Raw genomic sequence first — 14784 nt, 5'->3', positions numbered from 1 at the left:
TATTTTTAAGTTACTCGATACTTGATATATTTTTAAGTTACTTGATATACACTTCACTCGATGCATGATATCATCTTGCTCGTTACTCAATCCTCGATTCCCCCATTCAATAATTGAATACTTAAAACAAAACAAAAAAAATCTTTGTTGTTCTCTCATAACGCTTCCTATCCTCATTTCAAAATTTTTGGTGCTCTAATTCTATCCTCCTCAAATCATATTCATCATTTTCATGTGATTCATCATACTTATTTGATGTCTCTGATACTTGCAAAATGTATCATTCACCTCATTTTTCTATCTCATTTGTCCCATCGTGGAGTTCAAAAATAGAAGCATACTCACAATCTTTTGTTTCCCTCTTGTTCAATACAAAGAACTAAGGTTTAATGCTAACAAACACGGATTATGTTTATGAACAAGTAGTAAGCATCGGTGTTGATTATATGATGTCGTGTAACAAGTATACAGTGGTCGAATACCAAGTTTAGGTATCATGTTCAGTGGGATGTGAGGAGCATCGAGTTTCGAGTATGTTAAGCATCGAAGTAAAACAAGGAGCAAGGAGCAATGATTTATTAGTGGCTAATCATACTTCTTTTTTTCATTTTGTTTCCTATGCAGCATGACTAGTCAATTCAAAACTATTTGAAGGATCGGTTTCTTGGCCAAGCCACTATTTTAACATTACACTAGCCAATGAAGGAGAAGCTTACACCTACATAGCTTGATCTCTTCAAAAGGACGATGTTCGGTCGCTTCATCGATATGGACGTAAAATTCAATGGTCCACTTTTTCATTATATCCTACTAGGGGAAGTGAAAGACAACATGAGGGATGTTATTACTTTCAATTTGAATGGCATAATAGTGACATTTACCAAGAATGACTTCTTACTAGTGACAAGATCGTGGTCGACACCCAATTCATATGGGCTTTAAGAGTTGAATGTGAACCGGAAGAGACAATTCTCATGTATTACAAGAATTCTATGACAAAGGGTATTCACACTAAAGCCCTTGAAGAGGAAAACAGAAAATTGGCGTTTGAATACGATGTAGACGCTGTGAAGATGACAGTGGTCCATTACACTAAGCTGGCTATGAAGGGTAGGGAGAAAGCGAGAGCCTTTGTAGACATGAGGTTGTTCTTGGACATTGAATACATTGATTACTTTAGTAGTCTTGATTGGGAAAACATTCTATAGGAGAGGAAATTCTCGAAATTGCAACGAGATTTGGTTCGTAAGGCCGAAAACTACATAAAGAGGTCTAAGAATAGTAAGGACTACATTATTAAGTACAATATACCGGAATTTCTACATCCATTTTAGGTAAAATCATCAAATAAGTAAGTTTGTTTGTTATGTTCTAATACTTTGGTTTTGTTACTAAGTAATTCTAATTCTTTGTAGTCTGTGGGCCTACGAGATCATATCGACTATGGTTGGGAACTGGGAAGTGTGATTCGACTAAATAATTATGCGATTCCTCGTTTCTTATGAAGGTTACAAGATCGAATCCCAACAGCACCTATTATTTTCAACATTTTCGAGCCCAAGCTCACCGGTGCGAATAACCAAGGACACGGAATATTTTCTTATACATTTTCGGAAATAACTCAAAGTATGCGTGACACGCGTCAGCCTCAGAACCAAGCACACCACCTCCAGATCACAAGTTCAAACCTCAAATACTCCAAAATCATTTTTTTAACATAATTCTGAGTGGCAAAGTTGTAATTAAGTCACAACTTTCTGAAAATCATCAATTTTCCGTTAATCCACATGCGCTTGAGCCTAGAGGTTGTGGTTTCGAATTCTAGGGCAGTTTTTTCTTATGTTTTCCTTATAAAGACCCCCCCTAAGGGTTTTCTCCCCAATTCACAACAATTCAATCACTTCATTCCATAATAATTTTTTTTAAAAAAAAAAAAAAACTTGTGCCAATTTTCTCTCTCAATTTCTCTCAATTTGATTATCCAATACTTCAATTCCAGCAACATTTTTCATTATCCATGAGGGAAAAACCTTCCCAATGAGGTAAAGGGTTTATGGGGTTTGCTTCTTTTTGAAAAATTTCAAATTGTTATCAAGTCTAGTATGCTTTATTTCTTTAACTCTCTTCAAGAAAGTATGAGTTTGATTGTGTGAATTTTAGTTTACAAAATTAATAGTTGTTTCTTGAATGTATGAGTATGCAAGGTGTTCCAATGTTTTTGTTTGAAAATTAAAGTTAAGCATGTTAATCTTGAGTTGAATTTAATTAATCATTTCTACGTAACCATAACTTATAAAATTGAGTTCAATTTAATATTAATTCTATGTACGTAAGATATACTAGTTTCTTAATGAAAATAAAAGATGAATTCTAGACTGAATTTTCTTTGGTTCAATTGTCAATCTTGCCATTGTGAACTTCTCTTATGAATTGTAACGTCATCTATTGTAATGTCATCTATTGTAATGTCATCTATTGTAATGTCATCTCGTTGTTTGAATGATATGACTTTCAAATAGAGAGCAAGTCTTGGATCTTAGTCAAATCATAAAAAGAAAATTCAAGTTTGAATTACTCTCAATTCTTGGATCATAGTCAAATCACCCAAAGAAAAATCAAGCAAGTTGATTTCAAAAGGTGACTTGATTAAGAGTCGAATGGTAAGCATTCTTATTTTCTCTTGTACTACACCCATAAAAGTTGCAATAAATCCCCATACTCCATGCCACAATACTTCTGTTGAGAGTTAATTCATTGTCTTTGTAGATTTGAAATAAGAATCAAATGAAATTTGTCTTCTCTAATCTTCTTCTTGTCTGTTGCCACTAAAAGCTCTCGTTTACATTCTTGCACAATATTTTTAGTGATTTCTTTTGTCTTCTAACCACCTTCTTGAGATTCGTTTTTAGATTTCAATTTGAATTTCTACTTCCCCAGATTCTCTAGGGTTCAGCACTTTACTTCTACATTACTACGAAACAAAAAGTAAGGCAAATTCTATAAATTCTTTTAGTTGAAGCTAAAACGGTAAGCACCCTCCTTACTACAATTTCTTTGAATTTAACTTTAGAATTAATATGGTCTCCAAGGACTTAATTTTGTTGCATTAACATCATAAATTGATCTACTGGATTGTATCATTTAGCATATACATCTTTAGTTTCGTCAGCCATGCAAAGCTCAAATAATGCGACTAAACATGACGTCTAGGTTAGTGTTATGTGATAAAAGGTGTGCGCCTTACCTATGTGTTGCCACATGCATGATGATGAAACATTAGTACAAGTTTCCTCTTTCTCGCCCAATTACAAACATCGAAAGAGATTTTGTGAAAAGTCCATAGTTGAACACAGGAAATTAGTTTCCAAAAATGAATTTATCTCATGTCATAATCTTATGTAGTGAGTATATTGTATAAAATATGCACAGTGTAAATTTCTAGCTATTTACACTAATGGTGCTAGTAAGAGCATCAAGGTGAATATGGTGGTGAAGTGTGATAAAACATGACTCGGTGGTTTGGTGTGGTAGTGAAGGAAAATTAAGCTAATCATATGTAAAACATGAGAGTTTAACATTTCGAGGCGATATAAAACATCTATTAACTTCATAATTAAGGTGAGGAACTTCTCAGTGCTTTCTTCATACTTGCTCGTCTCTTAAGATCCAAATATTTGGAGTTAATCTATAATTTGTATCTTTTTTGTTTATTTGGATTATAAGTAATTTGCACTTATTAAGGTGAGCAACCTCTCAGTGCTATCGCTACACATATCATTCATCTCTGGGATATATGCAAGAAACAAATTTGAGGACAAGATTATATTGCTACAATCTCCACACGTATGGTTAGCAAAATACGAGTTATCATGCATCAATTGATGATAGTCACTAGTAGTGAAGCCCTCTGTCAATAAATTTTATGAATCCGCCACTACTCACCTACTATATCTTTTCTCTCAAAGAAGACAAGGTATTGATCGACGTATATAGAAGCATGACCTAAAATGCAATCAAGTAGTATCTCTAGTGTTAAAGCAACCTACATTGTCCAAATAATTAACTAAAAATGCAATGAATGGAGAGATAAAAAAATATGGGAGAGTGATAGAAAGAAAACATCAATATCATAAATGAAGCTTTAGGCCTCTCGATCATGGAGACAATATTACAAATCACTGTTATAAAATACACAAATAAAACACAAAAAAGTAAAGCAAGCCGCAAAGTATGAGTGTTCATATTCTTTGGCTCTAGGTTTTTGCCTTTACACAAAGAGGAAATCTCTTTTTTTTTTTTTTTTTTTTTTCAGACTCTCACCTAAAACAGAGACAAAAATGGAGGGAAAAGAGTTCTTGCTCTCTGCAACAAAGTTTGTCAAAATTCGTACACCTCCAATGAAGAAAAAACCTCTTTATTTATAGGCAAAAATTGATGTGACAGGACAGTATGGACAACAGGCAACATGGGCTCTAATTGATTCTGATAAGGCTGAGTTGACACCACAAAGGTCCTTTATCAGGTTTACAGATATCTACGGCCGTTGTAGGTTTTTGCGCCAACCACTTTTGTTTGCTTGTTCTTTATCTCGCCTAGTCTTACTATAGTGATTGTTAGGTTGGTTAGCGTACATCCTTCCCAACTAACATTATTTAGCCAGGTTGTTCTTCATTTTGTCTAAAAGCCTTGAAATCAAACATTAAAATGCGATAAACAGGCATATGACTCTTTTGTAATCCTCACTCCACAACTTAGTCAATTTCCTTACTTTCCCACATGTTTTGTTCCAATTTTATGTATTAAGGTTTTATTATTCTACTTAAAAGGCTATAATAACTTATATTTTTACCATTTATCAAGTGACGTAGGTATGTACCCAGGTCGTGAACCAGGTCATGTGTGCGAAGAAATGTAGGAGTGTGTGAGTCGAAAACCCTTGTGAAAAGTCACCCACGCGCAAAGAAATGTGTAGTGCAACTTCACACGAATAGTGTCACGACACTGCTGGTTGAATGGCATGTGTGTGTGTGAGGCAAGCATGTGATCAAGCATCTTGATGCCCTGTGCGCACACACTTAGTTTTCATAAATGATTCTAATCTATGAAATCTGAAAATGGTGGGTAACACTTACAAGAATTACTAAGTTGTTAGTATATTCTCAACTAAACTAGCGATAACTAAGTGCTATAAAGAATAAGCAGTTATTCTAGAGATAGCATCTAGTCAAGATTGTCTTGGTTCAAAGGAGGAATAATCAACTACCCTTCGGAGAAGGTTGTTCTAAATCTTTGAAATATTGTTGCAAAATACAAATAATGAAAGGGCACATTATTAGTAATTGCTAAATTAGATTGGATATTTTTATGATTATAGTTTTTTCCTAAAAAGAATATGTTTGTTTTTCAGCATGAATAGCTCAATAGTTCAACTTTTAGCTTCCGAAAAACTTAATGGCGATAATTATGCGGCTTGGAAATCAAATCTTAACACAATACTAGTGGTTGACGATTTAAGATTTATCTTAACTGAGGAATGTCCTCAAAACCCTGCCTCTAATGCTAGTCGAGATGCATATGATCGATGGATAAAAGCTAATGAAAAAGCCCGTGTCTACATTCTTGCCAGCATGTCTGATGTATTGGCAAAGAAACATGAATCCTTAACCACGGCTAAAGAGATTATGGATTCATTAAGGGGAATGTTTGGGCAACCAGAATGGTCCTTAAGACACGAGGCAGTCAAATACATTTACACTAAGCGTATGAAGGAAGGGACCTCTGTTAGAGAACATGTTATGGACATGATGATGCACTTCAACATCGCTGAAGTGAATGGTGGTCCCATCGAAGAGGTTAATCAAGTTAGTTTTATCTTAGAGTCTCTTCCGAAGAGCTTCATTCCATTCCAAACGAATGCGTCTTTGAACAAGATAGAATTTAACTTGACAACCCTTCTGAATGAACTCCAGCGATTCCAAAACCTTACTATGGGTAAAGGAAAACAAGTGGAAGCAAATGTTGCTACCACAAAAAGAAAATTTATAAGAGGATCGTCCTCTAAAACCAAAGCTGGACCCTCAAAACCTAATGCTCAAATAAAAAAGAAGGGAAAGGGAAAGACTCCCAAACAGAACAAGGGTAAGAAAGTTGCAGAAAAAGGTAAGTGTTACCATTGTGGCCAAAACGGGCACTGGTTAAGAAACTGCCCAAAATACCTTGCAGAAAAAAAGGCAGAGAAGGAAACACAAGGTAAATATGATTTACTAGTTGTAGAAACATGTTTAGTGGAATATGAAAATTCTACCTGGATACTAGATTCAGGAGCCACTAACCATATTTGCTTCTCATTTCAGGAAAATAGTTCTTGGAAAAAGCTTTCAGAAGGCGAGATCACTCTCAAGGTTGGAACAGGAGAGATGGTCTCAGCTTCAGCAGTGGGAGATTTAAAGTTGTTTTTTAGAGATAGATATGTCATACTTAAGAATGTCTTATATGTACCTCAAATGAAAAGAAATTTAATATCTATCTCTTGTATTTTGGAACAAATGTATAGAATATCTTTTGAAATTAATGAAGCGTTCGTTTTCTATAAAGGTATTCTAGTTTGTTCTGCTATACTTGAAGACAACTTATATAAGTTAAGACCAAACAGAGCAAATTTTGTCTTAAATACTGAAATATTCAGAACAGCTGAAACTCAGAATAAAAGACAAAAAGTTTCTTCTAATGCCTATTTATGGCACTTAAGACTTGGTCACATAAATCTCAATAGGATTGGGAGATTGGTTAAAAGTGGGCTTCTAAGTCAGTTAGAAAATAACTCTTTACCTCCTTGTGAATCTTGTCTTGAAGGAAAAATGACCAAGAGATCTTTTACTGGAAAAGGTCTAAGAGCCAAAGGACCCTTAGAGCTCGTACATTCGGACCTTTGTGGACCAATGAATGTCAAAGCTCGAGGTGGATATGAATATTTCATTAGCTTCATTGATGATTATTCAAGGTATGGTCATATTTACCTAATACATCATAAGTCTAATAGTCTTGAAAAGTTCAAAGAATATAAGGCTGAAGTAGAAAACGAATTAGGTAAAACAAAAAAAATACTTCGATCAGATCGAGGTGGAGAGTATATGGACTTACGATTCCGAGACTATTTAATAGAAAATGGAATCCAGTCACAACTCTCTGCACCTAGTACACCTCAACAGAACGGTGTATCAGAAAGAAGAAACCGGACCTTGTTAGACATGGTTCGCTCTATGATGAGTTTTTCTCAGATGTCAGATTCTTTTTGGAGATATGCTTTAGAAACAGCTGTTTATATTTTGAATAATGTTCCCTCTAAAAGTGTTTCAGAAACACCTTATGAGCTATATGGAAAGGGCGTAAAGGAAGTTTACGTCATTTTAGAATTTGGGGTTGTCCAGCACACGTGTTGGTACAAAATCCTAAGAAATTGGAACATCGTTCAAAATTATGCTTTTTCATAGGTTATCCAAAAGAATCAAGAGGTGGTTTGTTTTATGATCCTCAAGAAAATAAAATATTTGTGTCAACAAATGCCACATTCTTAGAGGAAGACCACATCAGGGATCATCAACCTCGTAGTAAACTAGTATTAAAAGAAATTTCCAAAAGTGCTATAGATAAACCTAGTTCATCCACTAAAGTAGTTGATAAGACTAGGAAATCTGGTCAATCACATCCTTCTCAACAGTTGAGAGAGCCTCGACGTAGTGGGAGGGTTGTTCATCAGCCTGATCGCTATTTGGGTTTAATTGAAACTCAAGTCGTCATACCTGACGATGGCATAGAGGATCCATTAACCTATAAACAGGCAATGAAAGATGTAGATCGTGACCAATGGATCAAAGCCATGGACCTCGAAATGGAGTCTATGTACTTTAATTCTGTCTGGACTCTAGTAGATCAACCAAATGACGTAAAACCTATTGGTTGTAAATGGATCTACAAGAGAAAACGAGACCATGCCGGTAAAGTACAGACTTTTAAGGCTCGACTTGTGGCAAAGGGTTATACCCAGAGAGAGGGAGTAGACTATGAGGAAACTTTCTCTCCTGTTGCCATGTTAAAGTCAATTAGAATACTCTTATCCATCGCCACTATGAAATTTGGCAGATGGATGTCAAGACAGCTTTTTTGAACGGTAATCTTGAAGAGAGTATCTATATGTCTCAACCAGAGGGGTTTATAGAACAAGATCAAGAACAAAAGGTTTGTAAGCTTAAAAAATCCATTTATGGATTAAAACAAGCTTCTAGATCCTGGAATATAAGATTTGATACTGCGATCAAATCTTATTGGCTTTGAACAAAATGTTGACGAGCCTTGTGTTTACAAAAAGGTCGTCAATTCCATTATAGCATTTTTAGTCTTATATGTAGATGATATTCTACTTATTGGAAATGACGTAGGATATCTTACTGATATCAAGAAATGGCTAGCTATGCAATTTCAAATGAAAGATCTGGGAGATGCACAATACGTTCTCGGAATCCAAATTGTTCGAAACCGTAAGAACAAAACACTAGCTATGTCTCAAGCATCTTACATAGACAAAATGTTGTCTAGATATAAAATAGTCGAGAGTTTCCGCACGCAGTTTTTGGTATCGAAGGAACTTGATACATTCTTGCCTGAATAGGCTTGGCTCCCTTAATTTTTACCGGATATTATACCATGGCTTTAGTCAAGAGTCGAGAGTTCCCACGCAGTTCTGATATCGAAAGAACCCAACGCATTTTAGTCCACATCGGCTTGGCTCTCTTACTTTCTGTGTGTGATTTTAATGTGGCATGGCCCAAGGGCCGAGAGTTCCTCACGCATTTTCTTAAACCGAAGGAGCTCGATGCATTCTGGCCCGAAGCGGCATGGCTCTCCTACTTAAGATGGACGATGATGGCTTCGGTGGGGAGTCGAGAGATTCCCATATAGGTTTTGATACCAAAGGAACCCAACGCATTCTAGCCTAAAGCAGCTTGGCTCTCGTACTTACTACGGGCGATTGTATTGTGGCTTCTGTCGAAAGTCAAGATTTTCCCACGCAGTTCCGATATAGAAGGACCTGATGCATTCTGGCACGAAGCGATTTGGCTCTCTTACTTTCTACGAGTGATTATATAGTGGGTTCAGTTGAGAGTCGAAAGTGCAAAAAACAAATTCATATAGCCAAGAAACTTTATGCATTCTGGCTCGAAGCGTCTTGGCTCTCCTAATTTCTACGGGTGATTGTAATATGGCTTGGGCCAAGAGTCGAGAGTTCCCAACGCAATTTATAATATCGAAGGAACCCAATCCATTCTAGCTCAAAGCGGCTTGACACTTCTACTTTCTACGAGCGATTTTTATGTGGCTTCGACCAAGAGTCGAGAGTTCCCCACGCAATTTCTAATACCAAAGAAATTCAAGCCCGTAGCGGCTTGGATCTCCTACTTTCTAAGGGCGATTATGGCTTCAGGCGAGAGTCAGAAGTTCCCGACGCAGGTTCTGCTATCGATGCAACTCGATGCATTCTAGTCCGAAGCGGCTTCGCTCTCCTCTTTTCTTAGGGCAGTTGTATTGTGGCTTCAGACGAGAGTCTAGAGTTCTCCACACAAGTTTTAATATAGAAGGAACCCGACACATTCTAGCATGGATCGGCTTTGCTCTACTTTTTTCTACGAGCGATTGTAATGTGGCTTCGGCCAAGAGCCCAGAGTTCCACACGTATTTTCTTATACCGAAAGAACCCGATGCATTCTTGCCCGAAGCAGCATGTCTCTCCTTTCTATGGACGATTATGGCTTCGATTGAGAGTCGAGAGTTTCCTATATAGGTTTTGATACCGAAGGAACCCGACGCATTATGGCCTAAAGCGGCTTGGCTCTCCTACTTTCTACGAGCGATTGTAATGTGGCTTTGACCAAGAGTCGAGAGTTCCCCATGCAGTTTTTGAACCGAAGGAACTTAATGAATTTTGGCCAAAAGCGGCTTGGCTCTACTATTTTCTATGGGGGATTGTACTGGGGCTTCTGTCGAGAGTCGAGAAATCCCCACGCAGTTCTGATAACAAAGGAACCTGACACATTCAGGCACAAAAATCAGTCCATTTTAGGGTGTTCTTTTTTATTTATGCATGTGATGTATGATTTAATTACTTTAAATTTGTATGTGCATTTTGAATGTCATATAGATTTAAAATCCCACCATAGGTTAACATGTTCATGCATTAAAATGTATGATATAAAGGTTATATTGTATTGTATGCATGTTAATTGATTAATATGGAAATTAATTAATATGATTAATTAATTATTTAATTAATTAAGTTATTCTTGATTAAATATGATTTAATCAAATTAATTAATTATTGTTTGATTTAATTTTAATTAAATTAAATCATTTAATTTAATTAAATATGATTTAATTTAATTAAAAATTAAATATGATTTAATTAAAGTTAAATAAATTAAAATCCATATTAATTGATTGTTTTTATAAGGTTATATATTGATAAAATGATTGATTATGTCTAAAAGTTTTTATAAGTGTTATAAAATAAATTAGGCTTTTAAAATCAATAACAAAGATTAAAAGCATGCTCACTTAGGTTAAACATATCTTCCATTTTTCATAGAAATATGTCGATATCTTGTAAAATTGGTTACAAGAGGCTCACCTGGTTCAATCTTGTTAACAAGTCAGATAAGATGACTAAGGCTGGAGGTTCTTAAGTTGACGGTTTACGGAACATCTCCTACCTGGAGATCGTAATCAGTTCTTGAGCCTAGTTAACCTAGTTTTATGAGCATTCGTGAGAGGTGTGAGGTAATAAAAATGGTTTATCACCTAGACATCATAGGTTAAAATCCTGTATAATGGTTATACTCGGATGTTTTATCTAGACTTAAGATTTGTTTAAGTTAGCCTAAATAAAAATCTTGAACCTTGGATTACCCTTTTTTTTCCTTTAAAATAGAACACTTCAGCGAGAGAAAAATAATGTATTTTAGCTCTAGCGTCCCTAAGAGTTCACACCGTGAGGTCCATGCAGGGCTTTGTGCCGTGCATAGGAGCGGACTCCCTTCGGAGAGTGTTTGCATGGATCAAAACCAAGGTGAATAGGGGAAGTAGTTCATAGTAAGTGGGTGAGGGATATGTGGCAGCACATCCCACGGTCTCTTCCATTAGGTCGCACCGTGAGATTTCTATAATATGCCTACTTGTCTGCCTTGGAGCGACGTTCCCTTCGGAGGGTTGTATTATAGGATTCGGAACACCGCGAACTCCAAATCTGGATAGGTTTTCTTAGATTACTGCCTGCGCCCATTCCATGCGGTCATCAATTTCATAACATTATTTGTTGGCTGTTTTGTTGTTTTTGAAATTTTTTTAGTAAAGTTTGGATAGTTTCTATGGCTAATGGATTGATTTAGGCTTAAATGTGGATTTTTCAAGACAAAAAGAGTTTGAAGGATTTTCAAGCCAAGGGTTTGACCAAAAGTTCGTTACTGACCAAATGAACTTCTAAAATAGTTTCCAAACAAGTTTTACTAGTGATATTGAAATAATGCTTTGAGATATATATTTAAGCTTACTGATTTCTATTCAGTTTTGCAAAGCATGTGTTAAAAAGTTGAAAGCATGACTTAGCAAAGTATTTGAGTTTACATAATGTTTTAGCAAAGCATGAATTTAAACTTGATTTTCAAAGATTATGTTAATAGTTCTTTTCGATTGTAAGATTGGGGTATTTTCTTGAAGATTTGAGGTTGTGGTATTTTCTCGTATCCAATTAATATCAATTCTTTGATTCACATTATTTCTATTGTACCATTGCATAATTTTTGTACCATTAATTCATTTTATGCAATTGAGCATACTCTTGCATCTTTAAAACAATAATGACCCTTGCCTCGAAAACCCCATTTAATTCCACTGTCACGCTTTTCACCATCTTATCTTTTTAAAAAAAAAAAAAAAATTCTTAGTCCCTATGTTGACAATTCTCAACTCCACAACATGAGCACATGTTGTCATTTCTTCAAAGGTGCAAAGTTTTATTTTCTGTAGAATATAGAGAAGTCCAAAGTACATATCTTGGGTGCACATCTCTACATCGAACATTATTATAATGAGTCGATCTTTGCAGTTAAGACTTAGAGCTCTCCAATAGTTGATGTAGTGGATGATTGACTCTCCCTTTGGTTGTTTTGTATTTGTAAACTTCATCATGCTTATGGTGTGCTTGGTGCAATAAAGTTGATTCATGGACTCTCTTTCTAATTGTTTCTAACTGTCAATCACTTCGAGCTCTAGGTTAGTGTACCACTCAAAAGCATTTTTTTTCATGCTTTGAACAAACTATCTAATCAGCTGGTCTACTCTTGATCCTACATTCTCGCATATCCAACAAAGTGGGTGATGTGTTGCTTTGGGTTGCCTTTCCATCAAACTACTAGAGCGTTGGAGGTTCGTATCTGACATGCATTCTCAAGTTGTCGATTCTTTTGGTGTAGAGTACATAAAAGATGTCTTAAACAAACCTCCATACTGAGCTCTAATGGAGCTTGCGATCATATCCTATAATTGGTGGACTAACGAGAAGACAACATAAGTTTATTTTTGTTATGATTGGTTTTCTTGCAGCACGTTCTTCTTTTTCTCATTGAAGTTTGACTTAACTCAGTAGTTTCACAAGTCTGTATTTGCTCTTTCAAACCTACATTTCATGGTCTAGTTCATCGAAAACTTTCATCAAGAGATTAATTTTCCTTTCCATCTTTCTCATGGCAGCCTCAACTGTTACATCAGTCATCCTGACATATATCATATAATGGTGTAATTCTCTCCTTGATCTACTAGAGGTAGAACCAGAGTTATTATACATGGGAATGCCCTTAATGACAATTCCAACTTTAGAAGATTCCATCAATTATTTCAGGATATTCTATGCGACAACAAAACATTAACCTTGTTCCTAGATTATCTTCTTTGAATGATTACATATGACAGATCCCGTGTAAGCGTTAGTTGCAACAATAAATTTGGATGCGATTTCTTTGATGTCATTGTGGTTTGTTGATTTGAATTTCAAAAGAGAGATGAAAGGTAGAGATGTCTCACCAGACGTGCCGATTTGTTCCCACGAGGTTTATGAAGAAACGTGTTTTGTGGAGTTGAACTTATGTTGATATTAATTTGATGCAAGTATGGTTAGATCTCTAGTATTTGATCTTCTAATTCTCTCTCGGTTGAATGTGTAAGTGGATGTAGCTCAACTTCATGAGCTAAGGAGTCTTTTGATCGTTGAGAGAATTCTCTCTAGCCTCTTGAGAGTTTAAAAATTATGAAGCTTTCAAATGAAGAGAGCTCCTTAGTTTATTCATGGAACTAACCCTTGAGTCCAACTAATAACATTTAAATATGGCTTGAGTCTTATTTAGCATTTGGTTAAAATAAGTATATTTTTCAGATTAAATTGGGTTTAGCTCAAAAAATAATATTTAATTGAACCAAAATAATTAATTTATTCAAACGATCATGATGAATAGATGGCAAGTACCGGTGCCAGTTGAGTTAAGCTCATGTTGGCTATATACTTATTTATTGGTTAATTTTCATAAATATAACAAACCGGTAAAATATTTACGTGTAACAAAATGGAAAAGCACATGAAACTGACAATTTTTTAAATATTTCAAGTTTGCCATTCCTTTCCACCGTCTTTCTTCTCAATTGCGATGTTTTCTTTCCATCGTCTTTTCTCCTCATCTGCAAATTTTCTTTTAGTTTCTTTTCAATCTGTTATTTGGTTCAAGATTGTATACCAAATATAAAAGATCTAATTTTTTATTTTTTTTCAAATTGTTATTTGGTTGTTCCAAATATAAAAGATCGTGAAAAAAATCGGAGAAATTGGATAGTCAAATCTAAACTATCATGTACCAAAATAGATAAATCTAAACGATCGTGTACAAAGAATCTTAAAAAATTTAAATATAAACGATCATGTTCCAAATATAAATGATCGTGTACTAAATCTGAACGATTATTTTCTAAATCTAAACGATAATGTACTAAAAAATTATGAAGAAAATCGTTTAGATTTGACTTCCTAAATCTCGATCTTCAAATCTAAATAATCGTGTAGAAAAAAATAGCCAAATATAAATGAAAAATTTTCAAATACTAGACGACCGTTTTTCAAATATATTATGCGCGCTAGATGCCAATTAATCAAGACATTTTTTGGAATTTTTCATTGTTGGCTTTTTTCGTTTTCGAAATTGTTCTATACGATGTAAATATTTTACCACTTTGTTATATTTTTTAAAAGACCTCTTATATATATATATAAATTTAATAAAAGAAAATTTAGGTCACACAACCTTACTTCTTAGCACTACTTCACACCGTGCCTCACATCTGTGTGCTACCCTCTTCCTCTCGTCTCGACTTCTCATCTTATGTCATTGCTGACGTTACCCTCTCCCTCTCGTCTCAACTTCTCATCTCACATCGCCCCTTCTCAATGTCCGTCGCTGTCGGCATCTCGTTTCACCATTTTCATCGATGTTCTCTTAGTCTACCTCTTGGACTTCATGTTAGTAATTATTTATTTTGGACATTTTTTTCTTCATTTAAAACTGACTAGATCTGCATTTCAGAGTAGTTTTGAGTTTAAAAATTTAGGAATGAAAAGAAAAACAATACAACTCGACAACCGAACCCATATTTTAAGGTTGAAAATATTATTCGAGTTATTGGAGTTGCTAACCTAAC

This window comes from Cucumis sativus, chromosome 7 (genome assembly GCF_000004075.3).
Source record: "Cucumis sativus cultivar 9930 chromosome 7, Cucumber_9930_V3, whole genome shotgun sequence".
Lineage (NCBI taxonomy): Eukaryota > Viridiplantae > Streptophyta > Magnoliopsida > Cucurbitales > Cucurbitaceae > Cucumis > Cucumis sativus.
Note: the sequence above shows the minus strand (reverse complement) of the source record.